At 43.7% G+C, this 27,421-nt stretch overlaps 1 protein-coding gene across 8 annotated transcripts in view; it reads right to left on the bottom strand.

The window, feature by feature from the left end:
• Window positions 1-27,421, bottom strand: part of P2RY6 (pyrimidinergic receptor P2Y6) — a 162,069-nt gene that overhangs the window by 50,579 nt on the left and 84,069 nt on the right. For 5 of the 8 annotated variants that reach the window (XM_075592716.1, XM_075592717.1, XM_075592718.1 and 2 more), the window contains one exon: window positions 3,749-3,828. The exons of the other annotated variants lie outside the window; for them this stretch is intronic. The gene's annotated coding sequence lies outside the window, so the exon portion shown is untranslated. The remainder of the gene's footprint in view (window positions 1-3,748; window positions 3,829-27,421) is intronic. 8 annotated transcript variants of the gene reach the window in all.

Here is a 27,421-nt window from a genome sequence, read left to right as displayed (position 1 = left end):
GTGACATTTCTGCAGAGACTAATGGCCCACCGGATTAACACAGCAGGGGTCCCTGGCAGTCCCATTCAGTTTGATTGGGACTGCCAGAGACCCCCGCGGTTAATCCGATGGGCCATTAGTCTGTCTGCAAAAATGTCACTGAAATGTTGCAGCATGTACCCAGCATGTGCCTGGGTCTTGTTGGCGATTGCGCCAGATTTGTTTTAGAATACTCGTCGGCACTACAGTACACATATATTAAAATAAAACTTTAATAAGTGATACTTTGGGCTCTGAATGAACAGTTTGCATGCTTTGCTTAGAGTAAAGTACATTGTCGGACACATTTTGCTACAGCAGATTTTTGTATGTTAAGTGCATAGTTTTTCTTTAATAAACAGAGACCGTAGACCCTGGCAGATACATATTTTTTGTCTGCATATTTCTTGGGTGGTGGCAGCGGTTATGATTGCAATCGAGTAAGGGGTAAATATTAACTTATTGAAAGTACCTTGCGAAGGAGAAAGGTAAGTTGGCTAAAGTAGCCGTGTGTATTAACCCTGGTTGCATAGATAAGTCACATGCTCACAAGTGTGCTGTTTGTGACAGATGGAATGTAGGGACGTAGTGAGGGAAGATATTACTTATTTGAAGGAATTTTGCTGAAGGTGAAAAGTGGGTCAGCTAGATAGCTGTATATTAACCCTTGTCCCATATTGTATGCAGGTCATGTGCTCACAGGTGGGCTGTACGTGAAAGAGGTGATGAGATAACTATATACAAATATTTTCGGGCACAATACAAGGAGCTTTCAACATAACTATTCATCCCAAGGGCAGTACAAATGACACAGGGTCATCCCTTAAGGTTGGAGGAAAGAAAATGTCACCAGAAACAAAGGAAAGGGTTCTTTACAATAAAGGCAGTTGAAATGTGGAATTCATTACCCATGGAGACTGGGATGGCAGCTACAATAGATTTGTTCAAAAAAAGGTTGGACATCTTTTTAGAAAGAAAGATATACAGAGATATACCAAAAAATAAACATGGGAAGGATGTTGTTCCAGGGAGTAATCTGATTGCCAATATTTGGAGTCAGGAAGAAATTTCATTTCCCCCCTTATGAGACAGCATTGGATGACACATACTATAGTATGTGTCATCTAAATTTAGCATTGGTTGAACTTGATGGGCATATGTCTTTTTTGAACTCCATTTACTATGTAACTATGTAACAATTTAACTATGATTGGTATTTTTATTTTTGACTTGATGTGACCGATTTCTGTGACAATATATGGCAGTCATTTTATTGTAATTTATTTTTCCGAGGGTTGGTATTTTATGAATGGCGAATGACACAAGCATAGCTCACACATGCATCATAAGAGCAGGGATATCAGTATTAAAGGGCTCCACGAGTGCTTACATTGCAGATAGCTTCCCGAGTGCAATGACATCACCACATTAGAATTAATGCTTTATTAATGCTTTATCTAAATCGATATGCCATGTTATTCTATCCTAGGCAGTCCGGAGTTTTCGATTGACTTTCTCGACAAGGAAGTTTAGGGGGAACTGGCAGGAATGTGGAGGTAAGCCCTTTCAAAATGTCAGGAGAATTACACATATTTCATGTTTTTTTTTAAATTTTAGTATAGGGTTTGAACCTTTGAAACATGTAATCACCTCCAAGAATGTTAACCGAGACATTATCTGCTCAGATCATAGAAAATGTACAGAGCAAACAAATTTAATGAACGACAATCACATCAATGATTAAATAAACAGCTGGTATTCCACAGCAATCAAGTGAAATTATAAAGTGCTATCTGGAAATTCTATGTTATTGGAGGTCATTGGGGAAATAGCCATGGAATAAAACGCACGGAAACAAGAAAATACCAATAAGGAGCACAATTATACTACTGGTTATATCTGTTACAGCTGCCTGTTCGCTTCATCTGGTTGGTTAGCAGATTTTATTGCCATCAATTAGTTTGCTAGTACTCTGTTCATTGTCCACATCAGTGGTTCACAACTCCAGTCCTCAGGAACCTCCAACAGGTCAGGATTTAAGGATTTCACGGAATGAACACAGGTGTCTCGTTCAGTTTCTCAGTCACAGTGACTGAGCCACCTGTGCTGAAGCAGTGATATCCTAAAAGCTGACATGTTGGGGGTTCTTGAGGACTGGAGTAGAGAGCCACTGGTCTACACAATCGTTTGAAAGTGTAGATGCTCATTGCAAGTTCCTTTTTTTTTCTATAGATCTCTTGCGCGTGATGTGATCGTTGGTCTCCGTGTTGGGTAGCTCCTTCAGGATGTCAAACTTGACTGTTTATACAGCACTTGTTGGAATATTTTCAAGTCGACCTGTAACGCTGCAGCAAGAAGTTCAAATCAGTGTCCCTTGGACCTCTCTTGATATGACGTAATTGCCAGAGCAAAACCTCCATTTATCAATAGTTCACTTAATTGACGCTTATTTAAAATTGGTTAGAAACCAAAATTAAATATGTAGTTACTACTGAATTCTACATTTGCAATTTCATGTGCAAGAATAATGTAATTATATACAAGTGTAAATTCCTATGCACGATCTGAGAAATAAACTCATATCATGATCATAATTGATTTTACTGCAGGGAACTCTTCCCGTAATTAGTTTGAAGCACCCTATGGGGACATAGAACTCTCCATAACTACGGAGTCACTGAACTCAACAGCGGAGCCCTCTCCCACTCAGCAACTGCTGGAATACCGGGCCTGTTACTTTTATAAAGTATTGATAAAGGTGCCAACATATTCCATAGTGCATTACATTGAGAGAGTTAAGTACAATGATAATGTTCAGAAGATATTGCAATATTAACATACATTGCTATAATCCGAGGAGGGATAACACATTTAAATGAAACCAACATGAGTCGTATTCAGCGATTGAACCCAATCTATACACACAATGTCAAAAGAATATATAAACAAACACCCATGGCTCAACATTTCACCCTTGGAACCATCACTCTGTATTCCAAAAGTATGAGATATTAAGTCTTTTAATCAATCTGGTGCTTCAGGGGTTAAAGCAGATACAGTTTGATTTTAAAAATACAAAATATTGGGTTAATGACAGGTCAAAATTCTTCCTGGGCCTGTCCAGAGCTTCAAAGAGGACTTAATTGGTGGATCATCACTTATGGCCCGCTAAAAGTACACAAGCTGATAGTCTTTAGATAAGGGAAGTTGTTTTGCCAGAGATGGGATTAAAATATAGCTCTCTTGATAACTTTATGATCAAGATCCTTCAAGTGATACTTTCAACGGCATTCGCTGGAGGGTTCTGCAAGGTTCAGGGGGCGTGGCTAAGAAAGTATTCAACCAGTGACTTTATTAAAAATTAGATCTTGTGTCGTCATCTACTGTACATAGTAAGATACATATTCGGCATTGTGGCAAAAAAACAAATAAAACTGTACCACGCACTACATGGGTAAAAGGTGCCAAGGACAGATAACAATTTGTCACTCAAATTTAGAAGAAAGACAGTCTTGTTACGTCTGTCCTATTCGCCTGAATCTATTGATGACTCGTGTGTCTTAAGTATTGGGGAAATGAAGTTATGAGCATTTATATATCGTGAAAAAACTTTTTAAACTTCAAAAGAGGTTATTGTCCCCTCTGTCGTAAAACTGTCAACCTAACAGCTGATTTACGGCAGGGGTGGGCTTATGTTGTTTCACTGGGAGAAGAATGGTGTATATCTTACCCTGGAGTTATGAAATCAGAAATCAACAGAGGTGTGTTTTTGACCAAACACGTGAATTTTCATATTTCTATGCCAGTGACCTAGGGAAATAGGGAAAACCTATTACATATGGTATTAACTCTTGTCCGGTATGCAGGTCATGTGCTCCCAGGTGTGCCGTATGTTTAGAGAATAAGGGCCAAATGGAATTCGTTTGTTCATGTTACTCACCTTGAAGCAGCAATCTGCACTGAAACATTATGGGTCACTGTTTAAACCATAAATTACTTCAAATGTAAGCAGGGTTGCCACCTTCTACTGAAAGCCAACCGGGAGACAACATTTTTACATTTCACGCTTACCTTAAGCGGTGGCATCTCCCAGCGTCCTCTGGATGCCGTGTTCCAACATCCTTCTCCCGCTATAACCCATCAATATGGTTGCCAGGACAACGGGATGCTAAGTGACGTCACGGCGTCAAGTTACCATCACAACAGAACGCCTTATGGCACCGAGGCGTCACATGGCATCACGTTGTTATGGCAACACGGAGCCGCGTGGCTTCCTGACGTCACGTCACGTAGCGCCCCGTTGTCATTGCAACGGGCGTCACGTGATGCTGTGACATCATAGCGTTCCCATTGACATGCGCGGCCACATTGACGGGAGGGAGGGAGGAAGATGCAGGGAGGACTGAGGACTCCGGGAAACGCCAACACCCAGAGGTTTACTAGGTAAACTCGGAACCCGGAGAGACATGGTCAAAACCCGTAGTCTCCAAGGCAAACCCGGAGTGGTGGCAACCCTGAATGTAATAATATATATATATATATATATATATATATATATTTATGTTTTAAAGATTTCGTCACCAAATTATAAATAATGTCCGATTTCACCTCCCTAGTTTTTTCCCCTCGTTTTAAAACGATGTATTTAATTCCTACAAAATGAGCCCACTATCTACATTGAAATGGCTACCAAGCCCCTCTCACGGAGCAACAGTGTTTGAGTTTAAAGAAGCCCAGGAAAAGGAGAGCTTCACTAATAATACCCTTTACTGTCAGCAGAGGAAACAACTCTGTGAAGCCTGGGGTGGGGAAGCAATTTAGGATAAGCAGCAGAGGCGGCCATGTGAACACTCTACTGCAGGCTCGGGGCCTTCAAAAATAAACATTTATATCAAAGTAAAAAACAGGAAATAAATTAAAATAAGTTTGGTTTAAAAGGGCATCATATTTGGGGGTAATTTCACCATTAAACAGATTTGTATTGAAACTCCCCTGTAGATGCTTATAACAAAAATTAACCGACTGTAATCCTCTTTTCACCCAAAATAGAAGGAAATCAAATCAACATAACAATGGGATTAATCGAGCAAACAGAAGCCACACACATTGATATTTATAAAGAAAATTGGCAAGTATGCTAACATCTGTACTTAAAGAGCTGCCCTGTGAGAATCTTGCAATCCCCGTTTGCTTGTGAAACGGAAAGTAGCTTTTAGAGAATTCTATTACTCTCAAGTACCTTGTTGTAAAGAAAGAGTCGTCTGCAGGAACGGCGTTTCCTTCCTTGCACATAACGAACGCTGAACGTGTATTTTACACCAGGATGTCCAGGAAGTACAAAACATAAAACAAAGGGGCAGATTCATCAAGCGTTGGTATGGGCTGGCACACAGAATAGGCGTTGGATCTGGGGCGCTAGTCCGTGTTGGCGTTTGGTGAATCTGCCCCAGAGTATCACACATGCTTCCATAAATACGTGTTCGTGGTCCGTATTAGACATGTGCGAATGTCTTCAAAAGTCTCTCAGGTTGTTGCAAACGTTCACGTGACTTGAAATACCACCAATTTTCCAAGAATTGAGCACTTTTGCCAGAGTTGAGCAATACTAGCACTATACAGTACAAATGGTCATGTGACCTGGGCATGGGGTCATGTGACCTGCGCATGGGCTTTTAAAGCAGTGTCATTTCATTTCGCCTGGTTTGCCAACGTCAGCGAGAGTTTGGCACATCTCGAGTCAGAGATTCTTTACTTGTTTTAATATAAAAAAATAACAATAAAACAAAGTATTCTCCTTGGAGGGAAATATACTTGTATAGCACTAAGAAGGAATTATATTCAAATATTAATCTAAAAATGGAATAAGATCTATTTCAGCCTTTTAATCCCAATGGTATCATTGTTTTTCAACCTATGAATCCAAAATGCTTCTAATTTTTATATGTTTTTCGCTTGATCTCCCACTCCCTGTTTGACACTATCTATGCTCATTCTGAGCGTCGGATCACATCCATGTACAGGTATTTTTAAGAAAAATTGTGTGTGGTGCTCTCAAGACAATCCTTGTTGTAGAAAAATGTGGATTTAAATGGAAAACAACCCTTAGTGCATAATGTAATGAAATGTCTGAAAGGATGCAGCCCGGTTGAGTTTTATCCCACAAAGCAAGGCAGTAAGGATAATGTCAATAACACCTGCAGGTGACCGGTAGATGAAACATCCTTTTGGGCACACACAATAAGCATAGACAACATGGAATAAACTCACTTGGGAATCTTCATCCACCATAAGCAGCGAGTCCAAATGTATCCAGTGTCCCTGGGTTGAATGTGCATCCGTAGTAGGAAGATCTTTAAACAGAAATGGAGGGAGGAAAAAACGAAGCACTAATATCCAGCTGTGGAAGCAGCAATGAAACCGACAGGAGTACGTTCCCAAATAAAAGCTATTTAATGGATCAGAAAAAATTACAAAACACACCAACGCGTTTCGGACCTCTACAGTCCTTTATCAAGGTGAATACAACAATCAAATACAAAGTGCCATTTATACTAACCACTCGATCGCATGGGCCAGTTGCAGACACTTCCGGGTACGACACATGGTACGGGTATTGGTTGTGGGTGTGTTCCATCTACACACAAACCGTGCCCCTCCTACCCTTGTGCGCAATGACGTCGCGCCAGGTTACTGACTATGCGGCGTGGCTTAGAGACCTGACGGGCCTGCGTCACGGGTCATGGGTCATGTACCCGTACCCTGTGTCTGCAACTGGCCCATGCGATCGAGTGGTTAGTATAAATGGCACTTTGTATTTGATTGTTGTATTCACCTTGATAAAGGACTGTAGAGGTCCGAAACGCGTAGGTGTGTTTTGTAATTTTTTCTGATCCATTAAATAGCTTTTATTTGGGAACGTACTCCTGTCGGTTTCATTGCTGCTTCCACAGCTGGATATTAGTGCTTCGTTTTTTCCTCCCTCCATTTCTGTTCATGTATTTTTAAGAAATGGTTTGACAATTGATGATTTCCCAGACCAATTATAATGTTTCCTAAATGCTCTAGAATTCTTACTTGAAGTGACCAGGCTGTCTGCCACACATATTGGAGGCCAGAAGGACACGGAAGCAAATATAATAACTATTTTATATCGTGCTTTTCTCCCAATGCGGCACAAAGCGCTTCACAATTACAGTATAGCGCGCGGTACGCAGCACATAGGAATGTTACAGGCACAGTCCCTGCCCAACTGAGCTTACAATCTATGATTTTGGTGCTTGAGGCATAGGGAGATAAAGTGACTTGCCCAACGTCAAAAGGACCTGACACCGGGAACTGATCCAGGTTCCTCTGATTTTAACGCTGTCATTCTTTACTGAGTCAGTGTCAGGCTTCAGGGAGGAGTGGAGAGTCCTATTTATCATATTGAAAATTTGTTTCCACAGAGCCACCATTGATGGCCATAGACACCAAATATATAGAAAATAGCCAGTCATACCACAGTTACAGATTCAAAAGGGGAGAACCGCGGGTTATGCATTATGTAATTTGTCTGGGGTTTGATACCCCCTATAAAAGCATCTTGCAAGTGTTTTCTTTGATGATGGTGTTGATAGAAACTGATGCCATACTCTCCCAGTCTATTGGATATAGGGACTCCCCAAATCTCCTTCCCGTAGTCTTATGTGTGGGAAATCAGATGCTGTACTGTTGCAGAGAAGTTCTTGACACGGAAAGGAAATCATACTTTTAATCAAAGGCCTAGATCTGCAGGTGGCTTTTGAAAGTATCCTATTCTCTAACGTCGCTGCGTGAGAATACGTCTGCTGCCACTCGAATCGATTCACCTCCGGAGGCTTCAAACCCACTCTTAAAGTACTGATATCTGGAAAAACAAAATGGCGGACGAGCTCGGGAGAGGGCAGTAATTGAGTCAGACAACCAGTGAAGCTTTGTCAAAAACTGTTCTCTCGTTTATTAAAGGGTTTACAGTCAGTTTATATAGCCATCTTGAACATAGAAAAAAACACAGATATGAGTAACATACTTCCCCTTTAATTCATAGTCTGTCTACCTCAGCAAATGACAGACAGTTTACGATCTGGGAAGTGGCCTGAGTACCGAGTTTGGAGGCAGTTGAAGGAAATGTCATTCTTCAGGACAGTATATTGTGTAAGACATTGACTTTGACATATACACATTATCAGCTTTAAAACAGGTGCTGCTAAAAACTTTTATATGATGGTCCAGTAGAAATAAAGGGCCTCGAATTGTAAGTAGTGGAACATCGCAGTATTGGGAATCTGACATTTTTCTTTTAGAGAATGAAACAATTTAATGTGGTTCGCGTGCAGTAGATTTCTACTCTCCTGACACCTTTACTGTGCCACCATAATACATTTTAAGACCAGGGACAAAGGCTGGATTCTTAAAAAGAGGGGTCAGGCTGCTTGCAGAAGAAGTCAATTGGGTGTTAATTGGTTTGTTCCAAAGCTTTAAGAAGTAGTTGACTGTAAGGTGCAGTGATGGGTTCTCAGGTCTATCTTTTTGTTTTTTAAGCCACAGAGGGATTCCAGCTCCAAAGGTTGAATTGAGGAATTTTCAATACATATCCATCGAATAGTTTTAGTTGGAACATTTGTGCTATTTGGGCAGCTCTATAAAAGGTTAGTAAACCATGAACCACAAGGCCTCCTTCGTTCCTAGGACGTGACCAGGTGTGTGGTTAACTCGTTTTTATTTATTTTTTCGGTTCATGCAAATCTTAACATTTGGATTTGTAGGTCCTCGGTCGGCATCTTTATAATTATTTGGGATGGGATTTAGAGAGATATACAGTAGTATTTTGGGCATAAGAGTCTTCTTAACAGAGTACATGTTTCCACAATCCAAGAAATACTTTAACAAGATCAGGTTTCTAGGTCTTTCTTCTGTTTTATATACATGTTAGGATTGTTAGTTTGGTATATAAATCTATAGGTATGCGTAGTGACTATCTCCTACAGTAGGTATATCAGATAGGGTTGCCAGGAGTTCGGTTTTCAACACGGATAGGCCGGTAATTCTGATGCCTGTCCGGTAGAAAATCTGAGGTAATACCAATGTTGTGGCGGATGTGTCGGCAAGCGCGTGGGCGGCAGATGCGGTGGCGAGCGCGTGGGCGGCAGATGCAATAGCGAGCGCGAGCACGTGGGTGAGCGTGGCGGATGCGGCAAGTGCAGCTGGAAGAGCTGGCCTGGTGCTGAGGCTGGACGGTGGCCAGGTGCAGTCATCCTGCACTCGTGCATGTCATGTGCTGTCTAGTGAAGGAGAGGACAGCGGGGGCGGAGCCTACACCCCGGCGGAGACAGGTTCTGTGATGCCTGCGTCCTGCCTGGAAGGCTGGAAATAAGGTAAACATTTTGGGGTGTGGGGGATAAGATGATGATGGGGCATGGGAGCCAGCCTGGGGAGATGATAATGATGATGATGGGGGTGGGATAAGATGATGATGGGGCATGGAGGCCAGCCTGGGGAGATGAGATGATAATGATGGGGGGGTGGGGGATAAGATGATGATGGGGCATGGGGGCAAGCCTGGGGAGATGAGATGATGGGGGGGCCAGGATGAGATGATGATGGGGGGGATAAGATGATTATGATTATATGGGGGGGGGGGGAATAAGAGGATGATGATGATTGGAGTGGGAAACGAGATGATGATGATGATGATGATGGGGAAATGAGGTGATGATGATGGGGGGGGAATAAGATGATGATGGGAGTGGGAAATGAGCTGAAATGATGATGGGGGGCGAGGTGGGGTATATTTTATATGTACTGGGGAGGTGGGGGTATTTTTAAAATGTATTCGGGGGTGTGGGGATATTTTTTATATTTATTTTCGGGGGCATGGGGGTATTTTTTATATGTATTTGAGGGGCGTGGGGGTATTTTTTATATGTATTCGGGGGCGTGGGGATATTTTTTATATGTATTCGGGGGCGTGGGGTTATTTTTTATATGTATTTGAGGGGCGTGGGGGTATTCCCTAATATCAGATGATTACTCGCTCACTTAAAATTGATATACTTTTAATAGTATCTGAAAGAAGATTAATACTTAAGGCCTTGGATTTACTGTTATTAACCTTAAATCCTCCCAGAGACTCAAATTGTTTCAGAATTTTATATAGATCGGGTAACGTGACCATGGGCTTTGTGATGGTTACCAGAATATTCCCAGCAATGTATCAATTATTTCAAGGGTACTGATTGGATAGAAGACAGGCAATAAACATATAGGGCCATTGTAATCAAAAGCACTGTGCCCTGTTTACTCAAATGTCGCATTTGGGTTTGGATGCAGAACTCAACCAGTTACGTTTTTGTAACCACACGAAAGGCTCCATGTGCCGCGTCCTCTTCCGCAGTGCGCAATGTGCCGCGTCCTCTTCCGCAGTGCGCAATGTGCCGCGTCCTCTTCCGCAGTGCGCAATGTGCCGCGTCCTCTTCCGCAGCGCGCAATGTGCCGCGTCCTCTTCCGCAGCGAGCAATGTGCCGCGTCCTCTTCCGCAGCGCGCAATGTGCGCGTCCTCTTCCGCAGCGCGTAATGTGCCGCGTCCTCTTCCGCAGCGCGCAATGTGCCGCGTCCTCTTCCGCAGCGCGCAATGTGCCGCGTCCTCTTCCGCAGCGCGCAATGTGCCGCGTCCTCTTCCGCAGCGCGCAATGTGCCGCGTCCTCTTCCGCAGTGCGCAGTGTGCCGCGTCCTCTTCCGCAGTGCGCACTGTGCCGCGTCCTCTTCCGCAGTGCGCAATGTGCCGCGTCCTCTTCCGCAGCGCGCAGTGTGCCGCGTCCTCTTCCGCAGTGCGCAGTGTGCCGCGTCCTCTTCCGCAGTGCGCAGTGTGCCGCGTCCTCTTCCGCAGTGCGCAATGTGCCGCGTCCTCTTCCGCAGTGCGCAATGTGCCGCGTCCTCTTCCGCAGTGCGCAGTGTGCCGCGTCCTCTTCCGCAGTGCGCAATGTGCCGCGTCCTCTTCCGCAGTGCGCAATGTGCCGCGTCCTCTTCCGCAGTGCGCAATGTGCCGCGTCCTCTTCCGCAGTGCGCAATGTGCCGCGTCCTCTTCCGCAGTGCGCAATGTGCCGCGTCCTCTTCCGCAGTGCGCAATGTGCCGCGTCCTCTTCCGCAGTGTGCACTGTGCCGCGTCCTCTTCCGCAGTGCGCAATGTGCCGCGTCCTCTTCCGCAGTGCGCAATGTGCCGCGTCCTCTTCCGCAGTGCGCAATGTGCCGCGTCCTCTTCCGCAGTGCGCAATGTGCCGCGTCCTCTTCCCCAGTGCGCACTGTGCTCTGAAAAAAAGGAGCGGCACTTTGCCAGATTTAAATACATTTTTAATTTGTTGAATATTGGGGCAAAGCTCTTCTATTGTATGATTTCTGCTCTTACAATTAATTATAAATCCCATTTTCTTATATATAGACCATACGATACCGGTTGCAACACGACATCAAGGGACAGCACGCAGGTAAGTAAATCATACATTTTCTATATTTGATAGAAGACACAAAAACCGACATTTCGGTCCCCCAGTGGGACCTTTCTCAAGGTGGTGCGTATATATATATATATATTTTTATATATATATATATATATATATATATATATATATATATATATATATATATATATAGAAACCCTGTCTTCCCATAAGAAAAGGCACAAAAGCAGCAACACTTTTGTGCCTTTTGTGCCTTTTCTTATGGGAAGACAGGGTTTCTATATTGATTTCTATGGAGCATGCACCTTGACTTTACATTTGTTGCTTGGAGTGCTGGCTGCTGCTTTTTGTTGTATATATATATATATATATATATATAAAAGAAAATGGGATTTATAATTAATTGTAAGAGCAGACATATATATATATATATATATATATATATATATATATATATATATATATATATAAATATATATATATATATATCTATATATAGGCTTGTAAATAACAAGTACAATAGTAGTGTCCAATTTACCTGGACCCTCTATGTTTAAGGTGACTGAAAGTTTACCTTTGTAAAAATACAGTAGGTAGCTTTATTTTATTATTAAGGGGATAAAAAAGGCTTTATTTCATGGCCCGTATGCAATAAGCTGGGAAGTAGTCTTCTCTGTGCCTCTTAAATATATTGAATAAGGGCCAGACTGACCCCGACTCTAAATAAAGATCCCTCATGTGACAGCCATGGAAAGGACACAGGGAGTTTTTTTTTAAAGCTAACAATAGCACCCGCCTCAGGTGCATAATAATATTATTTGTGTATTGTTATTTAAACGTTTAGTAGCTGTGTTTGTTCTGGATAAGTGTGGATTTGTTGTAGGGTGCGATACCTTTTAGCTCTTCCACTAACCACCAGCATTGACTTATAGAGGTTTACTGCCAAATGGTCTGTAATCAAGCAGCATTTTTGTGGTGTTGGATCTAGTAAGTGTTTTACTCGTGGAGAAGTGTAGCCCGTGAGACCATTTAACTGACCAACAAGAACTGTTCTGCATAGTGACACATTCAGTGTGCTCATTTGCATGACACTACCCACAATCCTTGTCTGTATCATAGCCACTGCATGAAATATGGCAATGGGCTGAATGAAGCTGATCATACTTCACAACAATTAACAATTGTAGTAGAGGACGTTACACAATTTGAACAGGATTCATGAACTCGTGGTAACTTAAATCAAAATTTTCACTAAAAATGTCTCTCGGATTTCTCCATTTCCCCCTTTCCTCTCTCTGACCATCACCTCATCTCATTTTCTCTCTCTGGCTTCTCCCTTTCTCCATCTCCATCTCCATCTACCCCCCATTTTTGCAGAAACCTGTGCTCTATTAACCTACCAGCTTTTGATTCCACTTTACGCTCCTCCCTCTCCTCTCTCAGTTCTTCTCCAGACCCTGAAAACCTGGTCAGGAACTACAACTCTGCTTTTCCTCCTCTCTTGACCTACATGACCCGCTTTCTCTCTGCCATCCTTACCCTTCTAACCCCAGACCCTGGCTAAATTCCCACACGTGCATGCTGCGTTCCCCCACTCTCGCAGACTTCCTTCACTACAAATTTATGCTATCCTGTTTGAACTCTGCCCTCTCTCAGGCTAAACAAACCTACTTTTCATCACTAATCAACACGCATAAGTCTAACCCACGCCAGCTGTCCTCTGTCTTTGACTCTCTACTCAGACCACCCTCAGCTGCCTCTTCTTCTTCCCCCATCTCACCTTTGCTGACTATTTTAAGGAAAAGGTGGAATCCATACGTCAGAACATCCTCTCTGTTTCTTCCTCCCATCCTACACCGCTTCCTAACTCTCCTCCTGCCTTCCTTAACTCTATTTCCGCTGTCTCAGAGGAGGATGTGTCACTGTTGATCTCCTCTTCTCCTCTTCTCCCTCTACCACTTGCCTCTTGACCCAATTCCCTCCCATCTACTAAAACCTCTTGCTCCTACTATAATCCCTACGCTCACACAAATGTTTAACTCCTCCCTCTACTCTGGTACCTTTCCCTCCTCCTTCAAACATGCAACAGTTATACCATTAATCAAAAACAGCAAGCTTGACCCTACCTGTCTTTCTAACTATCGACATGTCTCCTTCCTGCCTTTTGCCTCTAAACTCCTTGAATGTCTTGTATTGTCTCGCTTGCTCCATTTTCTCCTAGACCCTCTACAATCTGACTTCCGCACTGCTCACTCGATTGAAACAGCCCTCACTAAAATAACTGATGACCTCCATGCTGCCAAAGACAGAGATCATTACACTCTGCTCATATTACTTGACCTCTTTGCAGCATTAGATACCGTGAACCACCCTCTTCTCCTTCACATCCTCCATACTCTTGGTATTCGGAACAAAACTCTATCCTGGATCTCCTCTTACCTCTCCCATCGTACTTTCAGTGTCTCTTCTGCTAACACCTCCTCCTCTATCGATCTCTCTGTGGGGGTACCCCAGGGCTCTGTCCAGGGACCTCTCTTCTTTTCTCTGTACACACTTTCTCTAGGTGACCTAATCACATCTCTTGGGTTTAAATATCACCTCTATGCTGACGACACACAAATTTACTTTTCTACACCTGACCCTACACCTGCTGTACAGACCAAAGTTTCTGAATGTCTCTCTGCGATATCATCCACTGACTTAAACTTAACATGTCAAAAACAGAGCTCCTCATACTTCCTTGCAAACCTGGCCCTACTACCTCCTTCCACATTACTGTTGGAAGTACTATCATTCACCCAGTAGCCCATGCACGCTGCCTAGGGGTCACAATCAACTCCTCTCTCACATTCACAACGTATCTAAAACCTGTCGCTTTTTCCTCTGCAATATAACAAAGATACACCCTTTACTCTGTTGCTCGACTGCTAAAACTCTGACTCAGGCCCTCATTCTCTCCCATCTCGATTACTGTAACTTCCTGCTGTCCGTCCTTCCTGCCTCTCACATGTCTCCCCTACAATCTATCCTAAATGCCGTTGCAAGAATCACTCTACTCTTTCCTAAATCTCCCTTGCTCAAATCACTCTCCCATGCTGAAATCCCCTGCTGAAATCCTTCTCCTGACTTCCTATCAAATCCTGCATCTTACACTCAATTCTCTTCCTCACTTTTAAAGCTTTACACTCTTCTGCCCCTCCTTACATCTCAACCCTAATTTCTCGCTATGCACCATCCCGACTCTTGCGTTCTGCTCAAGGATGTCTTCTCTCTACCCCCTTTGTATCTAAAACCCTCTCCCGCCTTAAACCTTTCTCACTGACTGCCCCGCACCTCTGGAATGCCCTTCCCCTCAATACCCCACTAGCACCCTCTCTATCCACCTTTAAGACCCACCTCAAAACACACTTGCTTAAAGAAGCATATGAGTAGCACCATGGCTAATACTATACCCATGATACATAAAGCTTTGCCCCCTGCAGATGCAATTAACAGAATGCCTTCCTTCTGTCTCTGTACGTTCTTCCTACTATACCTACCAATTAGATTGTAAGCTCTTCGAAGCAGGGACTCCTCTTCCTAAATGTTACTTTTATGTCTGATGCACTTATTCCCATGATCTGTTATTTGTATTATTTGTTATTTATATGATTGTCACGTGTATTACTACTGTGAAGCGCTGTGTACATTAATGGCGCTATATAAATAAAGCCATACATACATACATACAATGTGTTATTCAGGATCTGTTTGCCATAGTTTTGAGAAACTCACTAATGCTGAAAACGTGTGTGTTTGTTATGAAAAAAGAAAACATTCAAAATAATCTCTGGCGACGGGACAAATCTACACAAACATTCATGAAATGAACTAGGACGACATTACAACTACAAAAGAGGGACCTATGTGATACTTTTTATAGTTGTCAAAAGAAACAGACTTCTATGCGGAAGTGTCCTACTGTCGTTCAGAGTAAAAATAATAATGCAAAGCCAGATGGTGATTAAAAAAAAAAAAAAAAATCTCACCCCACGTTGCAGACACATTGCCACTGATAAGGTGGGTGTGAGTGAGAAGAGGTCCTGGAACCAACAGGGTTGGAATAAGCTATGACATTGTTCCTGTACTATAGTTAGGAGAACAAGTTATACGTCTAATTGCCTGTGGCATATGCAGGTCTCTAAAAGCATTCAAAGTGTTGGTTATCTTTAATAAACCCTAAAAATATATTATTTCATTTTTTTTTTAAACCAATATAAACTGTACAATTTCACAATAAAGCATAAATCAAGGTTAAAACTGAATATTCAGTAAGTTGTAAAAAAAAAAAAATTAAAAAAAATTCTTGTCTATAAAAATAAGTTGGCCTGCTGCATTAACACCATAAAAACAAATAGTGGGAACCAATAGCTAAATAAGGCCACCCACCATACTGTATGAACAGAAGGGAACATAATGCTAAATTTATCCTTAACACCTACAGTATCTGGGGCATGTTATGTATACACTTCGGAAGTGTGTGTTGTATATAAACACTTGATCGTCTCACAGTTTCAGTTGGCTAAAGATGCAGTGTTTTATTTAAGCACTTGGATAGTATTACCAAATTAAACACACTGAAATGTAGCAGCCAAGAGCTTACCGAGTAAGACAAATAAAGCAATCCATTTGAGATAGGTTTATATACAACATGAAGAACCGTGATGAGATTTTCCATTAGGGCAGCTTTAAAGCAGCAGTTCAAGCTGCTGTTGAATAAAAAAAAAATTCCATTCAATATGTGCATCAATACAATCTACACAAGCTACACGTTATTAGCCAAGTTGCCAATTGAACCGTTCTCCAGGGATTGATCGATGAAGATTCGGCACAGGGGTTCACAGGGGCTGTTAGTGCAGAAGAGGACCCAAGATGCAAAGTTCTGTGGGGAAGATCATGTGACCAGGCAGTCACTAGATACAATTGGTGCACTGCTAGAGAGAGGGCAGGGCTCAAAAAGGGATCTGCCAGAGCCTGTTCCAGAAGTAGAAGGGGATGTGACTCTGTAAATGGTTGCTATAGGAACAAAAATGCTTCTTACATTATAATACATAAAAAATGTCTTTAAACTTATTATTATTATTTTTTTTTTTTTAAAGCTACAAGTATTTCCTTATGGTAGAAAACTGATTTATTAAAAAAAACCACATGTAGAATATTGCTTGGTCTGCAGCTTTAAGGTGCAGTAGATAGTCAGATCCTTTGTTTGTATCAGATGCTTTTTACATTTCCCATGTTATTCTGATCAGACAGTTTCACATAAACCCCCCCCCCCAAAAAACAATTATATTTCTCTTTGGGAGAAAACAGATTTGGTGGGAGTTCGTAGAAAGGAGTCCGTGTGATTTTGTAAACAATGTCTTTATAACTCCGGTGTCCTCATCACTTGAACGTCTCTCTGAGAACTGTGGGAATGACTGGAACAGGGGAGGACTTTGTTCTGTTCCTGACATTTGTCGGGCAGGCTGCCAGCGTGTGCACACTACACCGATAGATGCAGGGCCATACAGTATCTGCTCATTGTTGACTAAGACCCAACAATGACCTCACGTTATTTTCTATTGACATTGCAAAAAAAGGTGACAATAGCAACATTTATCCCCAGTTGGTTCATTTTATTAATTACTGCTGGTATCTTATTTTTTATTAATGTTTACAGTACCTCTCTGTAAAGCACTGCATACATGTCTGGCATGTACAACAAGACAACATATTTCATGGAAAATAAATTCACATTAACGGGACCAGCTTGATTTCCATGTAGCATTATTTAGCAAAGCTGAGCCTTACATTTGGAGATACAGTATATTAGGCTACAGTCTACAGGTGTGGAGGCACAGATATGCTCTGCTCTCTGCACGGTGTATATATTCCCCTCACATTCCCATTCCCTGTGTTCATTCTGGTTGTGAAAACCACATCTCACCGGATGTTAGCAATGTCGGTTCGCATGGTTTGATCATGTAGATCAGTGGTCTGCAACTCCAGTCCTCAAGCCCCCCACCCACCCCCAAGAGGGCAGGTTTTCAGGGTATCCCAGCTTTAGCACAGGTGGCTTAATCAGAGGCTCAGTCAAAGACTGTTTACAGGTTTTTTTTAAATGCCTGGAAGCGGAGGGTGAGTCTGGTGGAACGTGGTAGGGAACAATACCAGAGAGAGGGGTCAGGATGTGAGAAGTCTTGTAGGTCGGAGTGAGGAGATGGTAGTAAGGCAGGAGGAAAGGCAGATGTCGTGGGCAGAACGTGGGGGCGTTTAGGTATATATTTGGGGATGAGGGCTGAGATTTAAGGGTGGCTGTCCCATTGACAGCTATGTAGGTCAGAGCTAAGATTTTAAATTTGATTCTAGAGCATATGGGAAGCCAGGAGTTTAAATTTGATTCTAGAGCATATGGGAAGCCACGATAGGCATTTGAGTGAGAAATGAGCATATACTGGTGTTTATTTCTGAGGTGGAGATGGCTGGATTTAATGAGGGACTGAATGTGAGAAATGAAGGAGAGATCACAGTTAAAGATGACTATCACTGGAGACCAGAACCCGTTACAAGAAAAAAGCACCAGACATAAAAAAGTGGTTCAATAAAACAAGTTTATTCTGACTAGAGTCAACAGGCACAGCACAAATACACGTAAAGAGCTTACACTCCCCAAATACTAGCTAACTAGGTGATACGTGTGTGTATGTATAAATATATAATTATACACACACACATATATACCATAGGGTGGCCCATAACGAAGGACCTTCCCAGTAGTGAGGGTTCGGCGACGACGCAGAGCGGGAAGGACAGTGATGGAGACCTCCGTTCCCCTTCACAGACAACGTGTGCGGCTGCCGGTGGTAAGGAGTGAGGTGACTTGTAACAGGGAACTTATCCCTGTTCAGAATATGCCGCTAATCCAGCAGTGTGTTGGTTAATTGGATCCAGCAGTTAACCAACTTCACCTGGCTGATTAGAGGTTTGTTAGAAAAGCCTGCCTTTGAGACAGGAAGGGAGATTCTTCCTGAGCTCACATGTGAGCTGAGCTGAAAGAGCAGAATTCCTTAGTCTCACAATTGGGGGCTGAACCAAGGAAGGACAGATGTCTTGAGCTGCAAGCTGACAACAAGACAAAAGGGGACAAGATTCTAAACCATGATCCTGACATTGCCTTAGCACACAAGGGTGCGGACCCAAGAGAAGGAGTAGAGGTTGAGTTACTTCCCTCCCTTCCCACAAGTGTCCTTCCCCCCCACCCCCCCATATTCTCCCCTCCCTCTCTCGAAGCAGTGTTTGAACGCTGACCAGAAGTTCACAATATTCAAATCTCCCACCACCCAGAAAAACATCACGGAGGGTGAGGAGACGCACTTCGATTGTAATTTCTGTGTGAACTATATCCTATACTATAGGAACTTTTCCCTACGGATCCAACAGGTTGTTCAAAGTCTTTTTAAAGGCTTGGATACAAATTGGGACATTTACTCCAACTATATTATTCAGTGTTATCCTCTCTCAACTAAACGTTGATGTTTTTTATATCTGTACTTGAGGAAGTTTTATAATAAATGTGATTTTTAGAAGACTACTACCTATCCTAATATATTGGTTAAATTACCTTCATTATTCCATCCATAGTGAAACAATCAACAGTCTCAATGAATGCAGTTACAATTCCCTTTCCCAATTGGATATAGTGACAATGTGTTTCGGGATCCCCATCAACTAAAGTCCCTCATTATTTTTCAAATATAGTGTGGATTTATATTTTTTCACATTCCTGTTCTCTTCCCAATTGCGCCTAGGTCATCTTCACCAATATGTGTATGTGTATGTATGTATATATATGTCTCTATGATTTGGGCTGGTGAATCGCTGGGCTAACCACGCAGCTAAAGAGGGCTGGACTGCAAGAGTAAATATACTCCAAAGTGGAGCAGATTTTGTTTGCGGATTTTCATATGTTTGCTGTGTTTAAAGCGACAGGCACAATAAAGCCTTATTTTAATTTCACCTTAAAACAGTCCCTTGCGTACCTCTGCACATGTCCTCTTACAGGACTTTTGTTGGAGGCCCTGCACCATGGGACATTGCGTCTGCCTCCATAAAGGGAGTCAGGCCAACGTTGCCCAAGCTTCAGAGGAAAGGTACCCAGCGGTGCACCAACACAACAAAGGGGGGTAGCCCTACCTCTCACACATTCCTGGACATTGTGGGTAACCCGTTACAGCAATATATATCTGGGCTTGGCCTAGCAGGAGGGATAGGGTGTTCTGATATTCTCTATGTAAGAGGAGAGGGGATTGTCATTGTGGGTATTACAGTTACTATTGTTCACATATGTATGTTGTGTGTGTTGTATTATGTTTATGACATGAGGGTAAAGTTCTCAGTTGGTTTACCTTATTGTGCGAGTGATTATTACGAGGGGTTATAATTTCCTGTGAGGAGTTATCCTGTCTCTGGTGGGATCCGCACAGGTGGAGGCGCTGCACTCTGCACCCCAAGCTCCCAACACGCGGAGGCTCAGGCTCCTTATCTACCAAACAGGTGGTCCTCTATATTACTCCCTGCTGTGTACATTCCTATCCGCGGGATGGGAGAGTTAGGCTGAGTCCCCGCTAGTACTGATCGGGCTGAGCGGACGGCGCTAGTGGTGGTTACTTACATATATAGATATATGTAAGTCCCTGCTCACGCGGTGCGCGCGGTGCTCGTGCATGGGCACACACGCTCACCCGCGATTGGCACATAGGTAAACAAAAAACTATACTTACCCACGCGCTCAACTACCCGCAATGCCCCCCCGTACCCACCTTCACCAGCGCTCTCCAAGCATGAGCGCGCTCAGCGCCAGCAGGGACTTAGCCTTACATACAGTTAACAGGGCCGCAGACAGATTTCCCGGGGCCTAGGACTAGAATAACACACATACATATAAAAAGCCCCCACCCCCCATACATATAAGAAAAACAGACTTACCTTGTGGATGGTCTCAAGCCAGGCCCGGTGGCTGTGGGGGGCCCAGCATTGCAAGTTGGCCCCGGCTCTCCATCAGCCTCTTCCTCACTCTGTCCCAACACCAGCTTTCTTCCAGTGAGATGACGTCAGAGAGGGCCGTCGTGCGCCGCCAGCGTTGGAAGCTCGACATGTGACACAGACACAGAGTGAGGAAGAGGCCCACAGCTGATGGAGTGCTGGGGTTGGGCAGAGATCGGGGTCAACTTGCAGCGCCGGCCGCCGGGCCCCCCGCAGCAACCGGGCCCACTGTCCCGGCTGTCCCCCCCCTGTCGGCGGCCCTGACAGTTAACAACATGGGTGACTTCCCTGTTTATGATCCAAGGGCGCGTGTATGAATATTACACGATAACTACCAGGAAATGTGTTTGTTGTTTTTTTTCTATTGACATTACGAAACTGCTGCCCATCATGCAATTTTCTCATTGAGACTTATTCTATAAACCTTGACCGCTCCAACGGACTTCAGTGGGGCTCTCTGTGCGGCAGTGCCAGATCGGTACCGTCACACATTATAGAATAAAGCCCATTATTTCCCAACTCCACTGTTTATTGTGCAACTTTTCCAATCCCCCGTCCCCATGAAGAACCCACATGTGGGTACATAAAAAAGGTACAACAATGGTTTGGATCAGCACCAAATATATTAAAAAGTGCGGATGCTTTGTCAGCTGTCGGAAAAATTTAGCTTTGGTTACAATACTCTGCAGTAATAATAGGTGGCGCCAGTGTGTCTTCCCTCTAAATACAATGTAATCTATCCCTTATTCCTGTTCATTTCGTATGATAGGATATCCCATATATTTAAATGTAACCCACCACTTATTACCCTCAAAACTTCAGATGACTACAGAGTATTTGTATTACTGCACCGTACTGTAACATTCAGAGCATCACCGGGAAAGATACTCCGTGCGCCACCCAGCCATGCACTAACCGGCAACAACATAAATAACGGCACAAATAATTCTACCGGACCACAGACGAGGAGTGTGTAGCTCGGTTTGCGGACGACAAAATGTTCATGCCACACCTCATGGCGCCCCCCCGCCGAAAGTAAATGTCGCTACATCTGTAGCTGGATTCAACTCACTTTTATTGAATCCTTTTTTTGGGGGGGAATTTGTACAAAGATCAAAAGGTGTTTAGACCTAATCTAGACATTTACCGGTGTCTCCAGTACTAGACTTGCAACGTTTGAGGAAGCCTGGGGAAAGGCCATGAAACGTTGCAATTTTTGTGCACGAGAGAGCAGTAGCTCTAGATTCGGTCTAAACACCTTCTTTTGATTTTTGTAAAAGAAAATTCTCCAAAAAAACAGATTTACAATAAACGTGAGTTGGATCCAGCTACACTGATACTGTAAGTTTTTTTTTTTCATACTTTTCAATATATTTGAGTGCCGACTTAATAATAATAGCATGTTCTTGTATAGCGCTGCTAATTTTATGTAGCGCTTTACAGAGACATTTTGCAGGCACAGGTCCCTGCCCCGTGGAGCTTACAATCTACGTATTTGGTGCCTGAGGCACAGGGAGATAAAGTGACTTGCCTAAGGCAACAAGGAGCCCACACCGGGCTCCCCATCAGGTTCCGCTGCTTCAAACTCAGTGTCAGTCAGAGTCTTTACTCACTGAGCCGCTCCTTCTCCCTAAGCCATTGCGGTTCCTGTATTGTCTGTAAGCCTATTGGGGGAGGCAGTGGATCTGAGCACCAGTGCTTAAGAAATACAAACTATTTGAAGAAAATGCTGAAGGTGAGTGCAGTTCTTTAGTTTTATTTGGTAGATAAAAAGCTTTCATCATCATCTTTACAAATGTACTGATCTACTTAAAAGTATCTTTTACACCGGGGCTCTTCAGCTGGCGGCCAGCAGGACAAATGCGGCCCTGGCAGGGCCTTGATGTGACCCTTGGACTCAGCTGCCAAAGCAGCTAGAAAGAAAGCATGGAGACTTTAGCAAAGTGCAGCATGACCGCAAGGCCCAGGCCCCCCCCCTCTCCCCCACCCCCACCTTTTCTTCCTGCCCCTCTCCCAGTGGGAGATCGTTCTGCGCTGTGTTTCCCCGCCCTCCTCTTTTGGTTAAATTCTGTTTTGTGCGCGTTATACGTGTGTTGAGTATATTTATATTTGAGGTGTCTGTTGGGGTTATATTGCCTCTGTCCCGGCAGCTGGTTGGGGGTTAAGTGCAGGGTAACCTTGCCAGACGGGGCTCAGTTACAGTAATGCCTGGTGGTGGCATGGTTGGCGAGTGGGCAGGACTCATTGTGCCTTGGGGCCCATCTCGCGGCTGACGTGGGGTCTGCTGAGCGGCTGGGGCTTTGGCCGGTCCCAGCTAATGAGCCACGATTTAAGCATCATTGGCCTTACCTGTGGGGGGAGCACTCTGGCAGGGTGAGCACCTCCCCTTTTGCTGTATTTGAATGATAGCCGCGGCTATTGTACCTCCAGACCTTTGTGTGGGTGCTTTATTTGCGGGATGTTTTGGGGGGGAGGGGGGCAGGTTTGGGGGAGCAGCATCGCTGGCTCTGAGATCATGAAATTATCAGGAGCAATTCTTCCACTAAAACTCACTTGTAAGTTTAAGTAATATAAATACAGATGTACTGTACAGGGTACAAATATTATACATGTTGCAAAATGTTTAAATATTACAGTATTTGTTTCTTTTTTTATCTTTTCCAAAATGATATTTCAATAAGCTTGTGGCAGTTCTACTCCTAAATGTTTTCTGGTACGGCCCCTTTGGAGAGCCCCGCTCTACACCAATGAGACATTTTTTGTTCTATTACATCAGGGTCTCCAAACTCAGTCCTCAAGGGCCGCCAACCGGGGGCCGGCTTTAATGGATATCCCCGTTTCAGCACAGGTGGCTCAATCAGTGGCTGAGTCAAAGACTGAGCCACGAATTGAGCCACCTGTGATGAACCAGGGATATCCATAAAAGCCGGCCTGTTGGCGGGCCTTGAGGACTGAGTTTGGAGATCCCTGTATTACATAATGCTTAAAACCAACAATTGGCTGCAATAAAACGGAATTAGTCTGTAAGCTCTTCGGAGCAGGGACTCCTCTTCCTCAATGTAAATGTTTTATGTCTGAAGCATTTATTCCCATGTTCTGTTATTTGTATTATTTGATATCTATATGATTGTCACGTGTATGAAGCGCTATGTATATTAATAAAGACCTTCACGGTCGAAACGTTGTGTGTTGGCTCAATAAATGAGTTTTCTTTTGCAAAATCCGCTGTGCCCTCTGTTCCTTCTTCCATGTACCCAGGACTGACAGCAGGCTGTCGTTCTTACATTGGAGCACCGGTAATTGTATCTTTTTTTCTTTTGAGGTGTGCAGCATTCCTCTCTATTATCTGGGCTATATAAATAAAGACATACATACATACATACATACATACATACACAGCACCTTGATGACTCCTGGTCATTATCTCATACAAGCTCTAAACATACAATTACCGCTATGTTCAAAAAGAATATATGCCAGGGATTCTCAAATTTTAACATACTGTACAGTTCCGCAGACCAATTGATAACTATTTGGAGGACCAGCATACTTATTCTTGGCTCTTGAAATGAAATACAATTTATGATGGAATACATCCATGGGTAGAGGCTAACCTCAACGAGAGAGAGATAGATAGACACACACACACACACACACACACACACTGCACAGGCAGAAGGGATGTTGCATCCATGGGTTGGAGATTCTCCACGCTCCAGTCAGCTGCTGAACGCCAGTGCACTGGTGAATACTGTACTGCCCCACTCCTCTCCTTACACTGGGAACTAGTGATTAGCACAGGAAAGGAGCAGGACAGTATTTATTAGCACAGTGTGATTAGGCAGCAAAAGGAGCTGTAGCTATGATCCCGGTCAGCAACCTCTCAGATCCCTCTGCACTGGAAGAGAGGAAGAGCGGGCTGTACGCGGGCCTGGGCTGCCTGTTTGCCGCCAATGGGATACATAGATAGTAGGTTCTTGAACGGAGAGCAATGATGAAAAAAAAATGAATTAAATCAATTATGTAAAATAATATTAAATTATTATTTTAATTAGCAATAAGCGTGCACAAAAATCTGATATTATTAGAAACTAGTATAAGGGAACATTTTTATCTATAATTTATTAGTCGTCTATTAAATGCCCTAGCAGCTACAGGTTACTTCCCACTTAAGCTTGATTTCCTTTTCTCATGACTTGGCCGAGACTTAAATAAATGGTGCTATTTCTGAGCGGAGTGTAATTCCATGCCTTTGTGAAGTGCCATTGAAGTATAGCTTTATAAAATGTCATGAGCCTTTTGTCAGTTCAACTGGTGTAGTGTTGATAGAATATGTAATGTTCTGGCTGCAGCCCATCTTACTGCACCGACACACTTTATTCGAGCAAATACCCGGTATGTACCTGGCAGATACCTGGAATGCGCCGCTCCTCACCTCTGGCAAGCCCCGTTGCATTTGCCTTCCCAGCCTGGGTTCATGCCTGGCTGATGGGCGGCTGATCTGTTAAATGATAATGATTAGGATTTAATAGGCTGCAATGCTTCGCGTGTCTACCAGATGGCATAAATTCATGAATTGTAATGCAGTATATATATATGTACTGTGCAGTATTGCAGCCAGCGGGAATAAAATGCTTCAATCCCTGCCGGAAAATAACTCAATGCACTCGGGCAGAAAACAGTCACAAACCTCAATACACCCGGGTATACCCGAATTCGTGGGACTAGCCGAGCTCGAATAAAGTGTGTCGCCAGTGTACTTTTCCCTTTTTGGAGTCCTGTAAAGGCCACCTGTGGTGGATCCATAGTATACAAAGTGAGGAAGTCTAGTGACGAAGCCTAGACTTCTTCCTCCACTATGTTTGGGGCAAACTGTAGAAAAACAGCGGCAATGAAGCAGCTTCAACTTTAGCCCAGGGCTCCCTCTGTGGCGCCATCTTTATCTTTTGTCCAAACAGGTCACACTTGGTGTCCCTAAAGTCATTTATGTGACTTTCTCTATTGCTTTAGAGTCACACAAACCAAGTGCAGTACTGTCATGACAAGTTCCCATCCAGGGGAGCCTGGGCATCATATTGAGTAGACCCTGGCTGCATTTATTAAAGAGAAGTCCCTTGCCAGCTTTTGAATAAGTCTCTGCCCCTAAAACTCAGCAAGACAGTGCCCTGCCAGGTGGGAAACCAGGAGCCTCTCGGCCAGGAGAAGTTATTATTGTTGCTGTTAATGAATAAGACTATTTTTACATAAATTGCTAAGACTATCTTCTGGTGCCACCCTGCCCGACCCAGTAGCCTCACTGCTGTGCTGCCACCCTGCCCGACCCAGCACCCTCATTACTGTGCTGCCACCCTGCCTGACCCAACACCCTCCCTGCTGTGCTGCCAGCCTGCCCGACCCAGCACCCTCACTGCTGTTCTGCCAGCCTGCCTGACCCAGCACCCTCACTGCTGTTCTGCCAGCCTGCCTGACCTAGCACCCTCCCTGCAGTGCTGCCATCCTGCGTAGTGACTACACATGCACATTCCTGTTTATAGTCCCGATAACATTAGAATTGCGCTCAATCAATTCCATCACGTATCTTTTCGGGCTGCGGTTTCCAAGATCCACAATCTTACAACCAAAACAAAGACTGCAAAAATCTTCTTGTGTATTTGGTTACCATGAAAACATTGAAACTTACAGTATACAACACTTGTCTGATTTTGTTAAAAAAATAAATTGTCAATCACCAAAATTTACCCATTAAAAATATCATTAGTACCATATGACACCGATAGTTCACTTTGGACATAAGATGGACTGTCCTGTTTAAATCAAGACAAATATACTATGTTTTGCCTTTAAGCTGTGGAATGTTATCATACAAGCTCAGCATCTCATCTCATCAACACACAGAGCTGGTCTCCCCTTGTTCAGTCAACTGTACATGCAGAATATAATTAGGGTGCCTGGAGCAATGGATAATCTCTGGATTACATGCATTAGGATATATGTTACACTCGCAGCCGACTTCTTTCTAAGAACTGGAACCAGGCCAGTTTCCAGGAGACCGCAGCTATTCTGTTTTACATAATGACCAGAAAAATCAGCATGTAAAAAGCAAAAATGAGTGGAGCGTGTTCATCAAGCAGCACGAGGCGCTGGAAGCACAAGCAGGGAGTGATGTTGGGAGCGAGCTTGCTCTGCGATTCACATACTGCATCATTGCACGGCACAATTTTTTTCATATTCCTACATGCATCTAAAAGCCTCCAGAGCCGTAATAATGTAGATTAGGCAGATGTTGAGATCCTCGCACAGCAGAAATTCAAGCACCAGGTAATGAATAAGCTCATTAAGATAGCATATGGCCTCCACATTTTGAAGCTGGTGGACAAACCACTTATTTTTCTGTTTTGCCATAAGGGTAACCTTTAAGTCTTTTGCAAAATTTTAAATTTTCGCGCTTGCCGGAGCGCAGGGCCGGTCACGTGAGCGGTTCGCCCAATGAGGGCGAACCAGCTCCATGTTGTAACTGGCCCACCCCCCGACACGCCCCCGACACGCCCCCGGACGGCACGCGGTCTAAGGCTAGGGAAAGCACCCGCTTTCCCTCAGCCTCCGCGCGCCTCAGCACGCAATCAGTAACCATGGACGCAGCCTAAGAAAGAAATAGGCAGATTTGTTAACATGTCAGACAGTTGGTCAGATACAGTATATCCATTCACTCATTTTATATGAAGCCATGGCTGGTTCTGACTATACGTCTGCCCTCCCTGGCATGTAAATCCTGGTAGGTGCAGACAGTGTCAGGCCTATCTTGGGTTTACCCCCCCCCTGCAGCTTCCTTGAGTGGCAGGAGAGGAGGTGTGACACGGCCTGTGTGTTGCCCA

The sequence above is a fragment of the Ascaphus truei genome, chromosome 3 (genome assembly GCF_040206685.1).
Source record: "Ascaphus truei isolate aAscTru1 chromosome 3, aAscTru1.hap1, whole genome shotgun sequence".
Classification (NCBI taxonomy): Eukaryota; Metazoa; Chordata; class Amphibia; order Anura; family Ascaphidae; genus Ascaphus; species Ascaphus truei.
The sequence above is the reverse complement of the archived record's forward strand: the minus strand, read 5'-3'. Positions and strand labels throughout refer to the sequence as shown.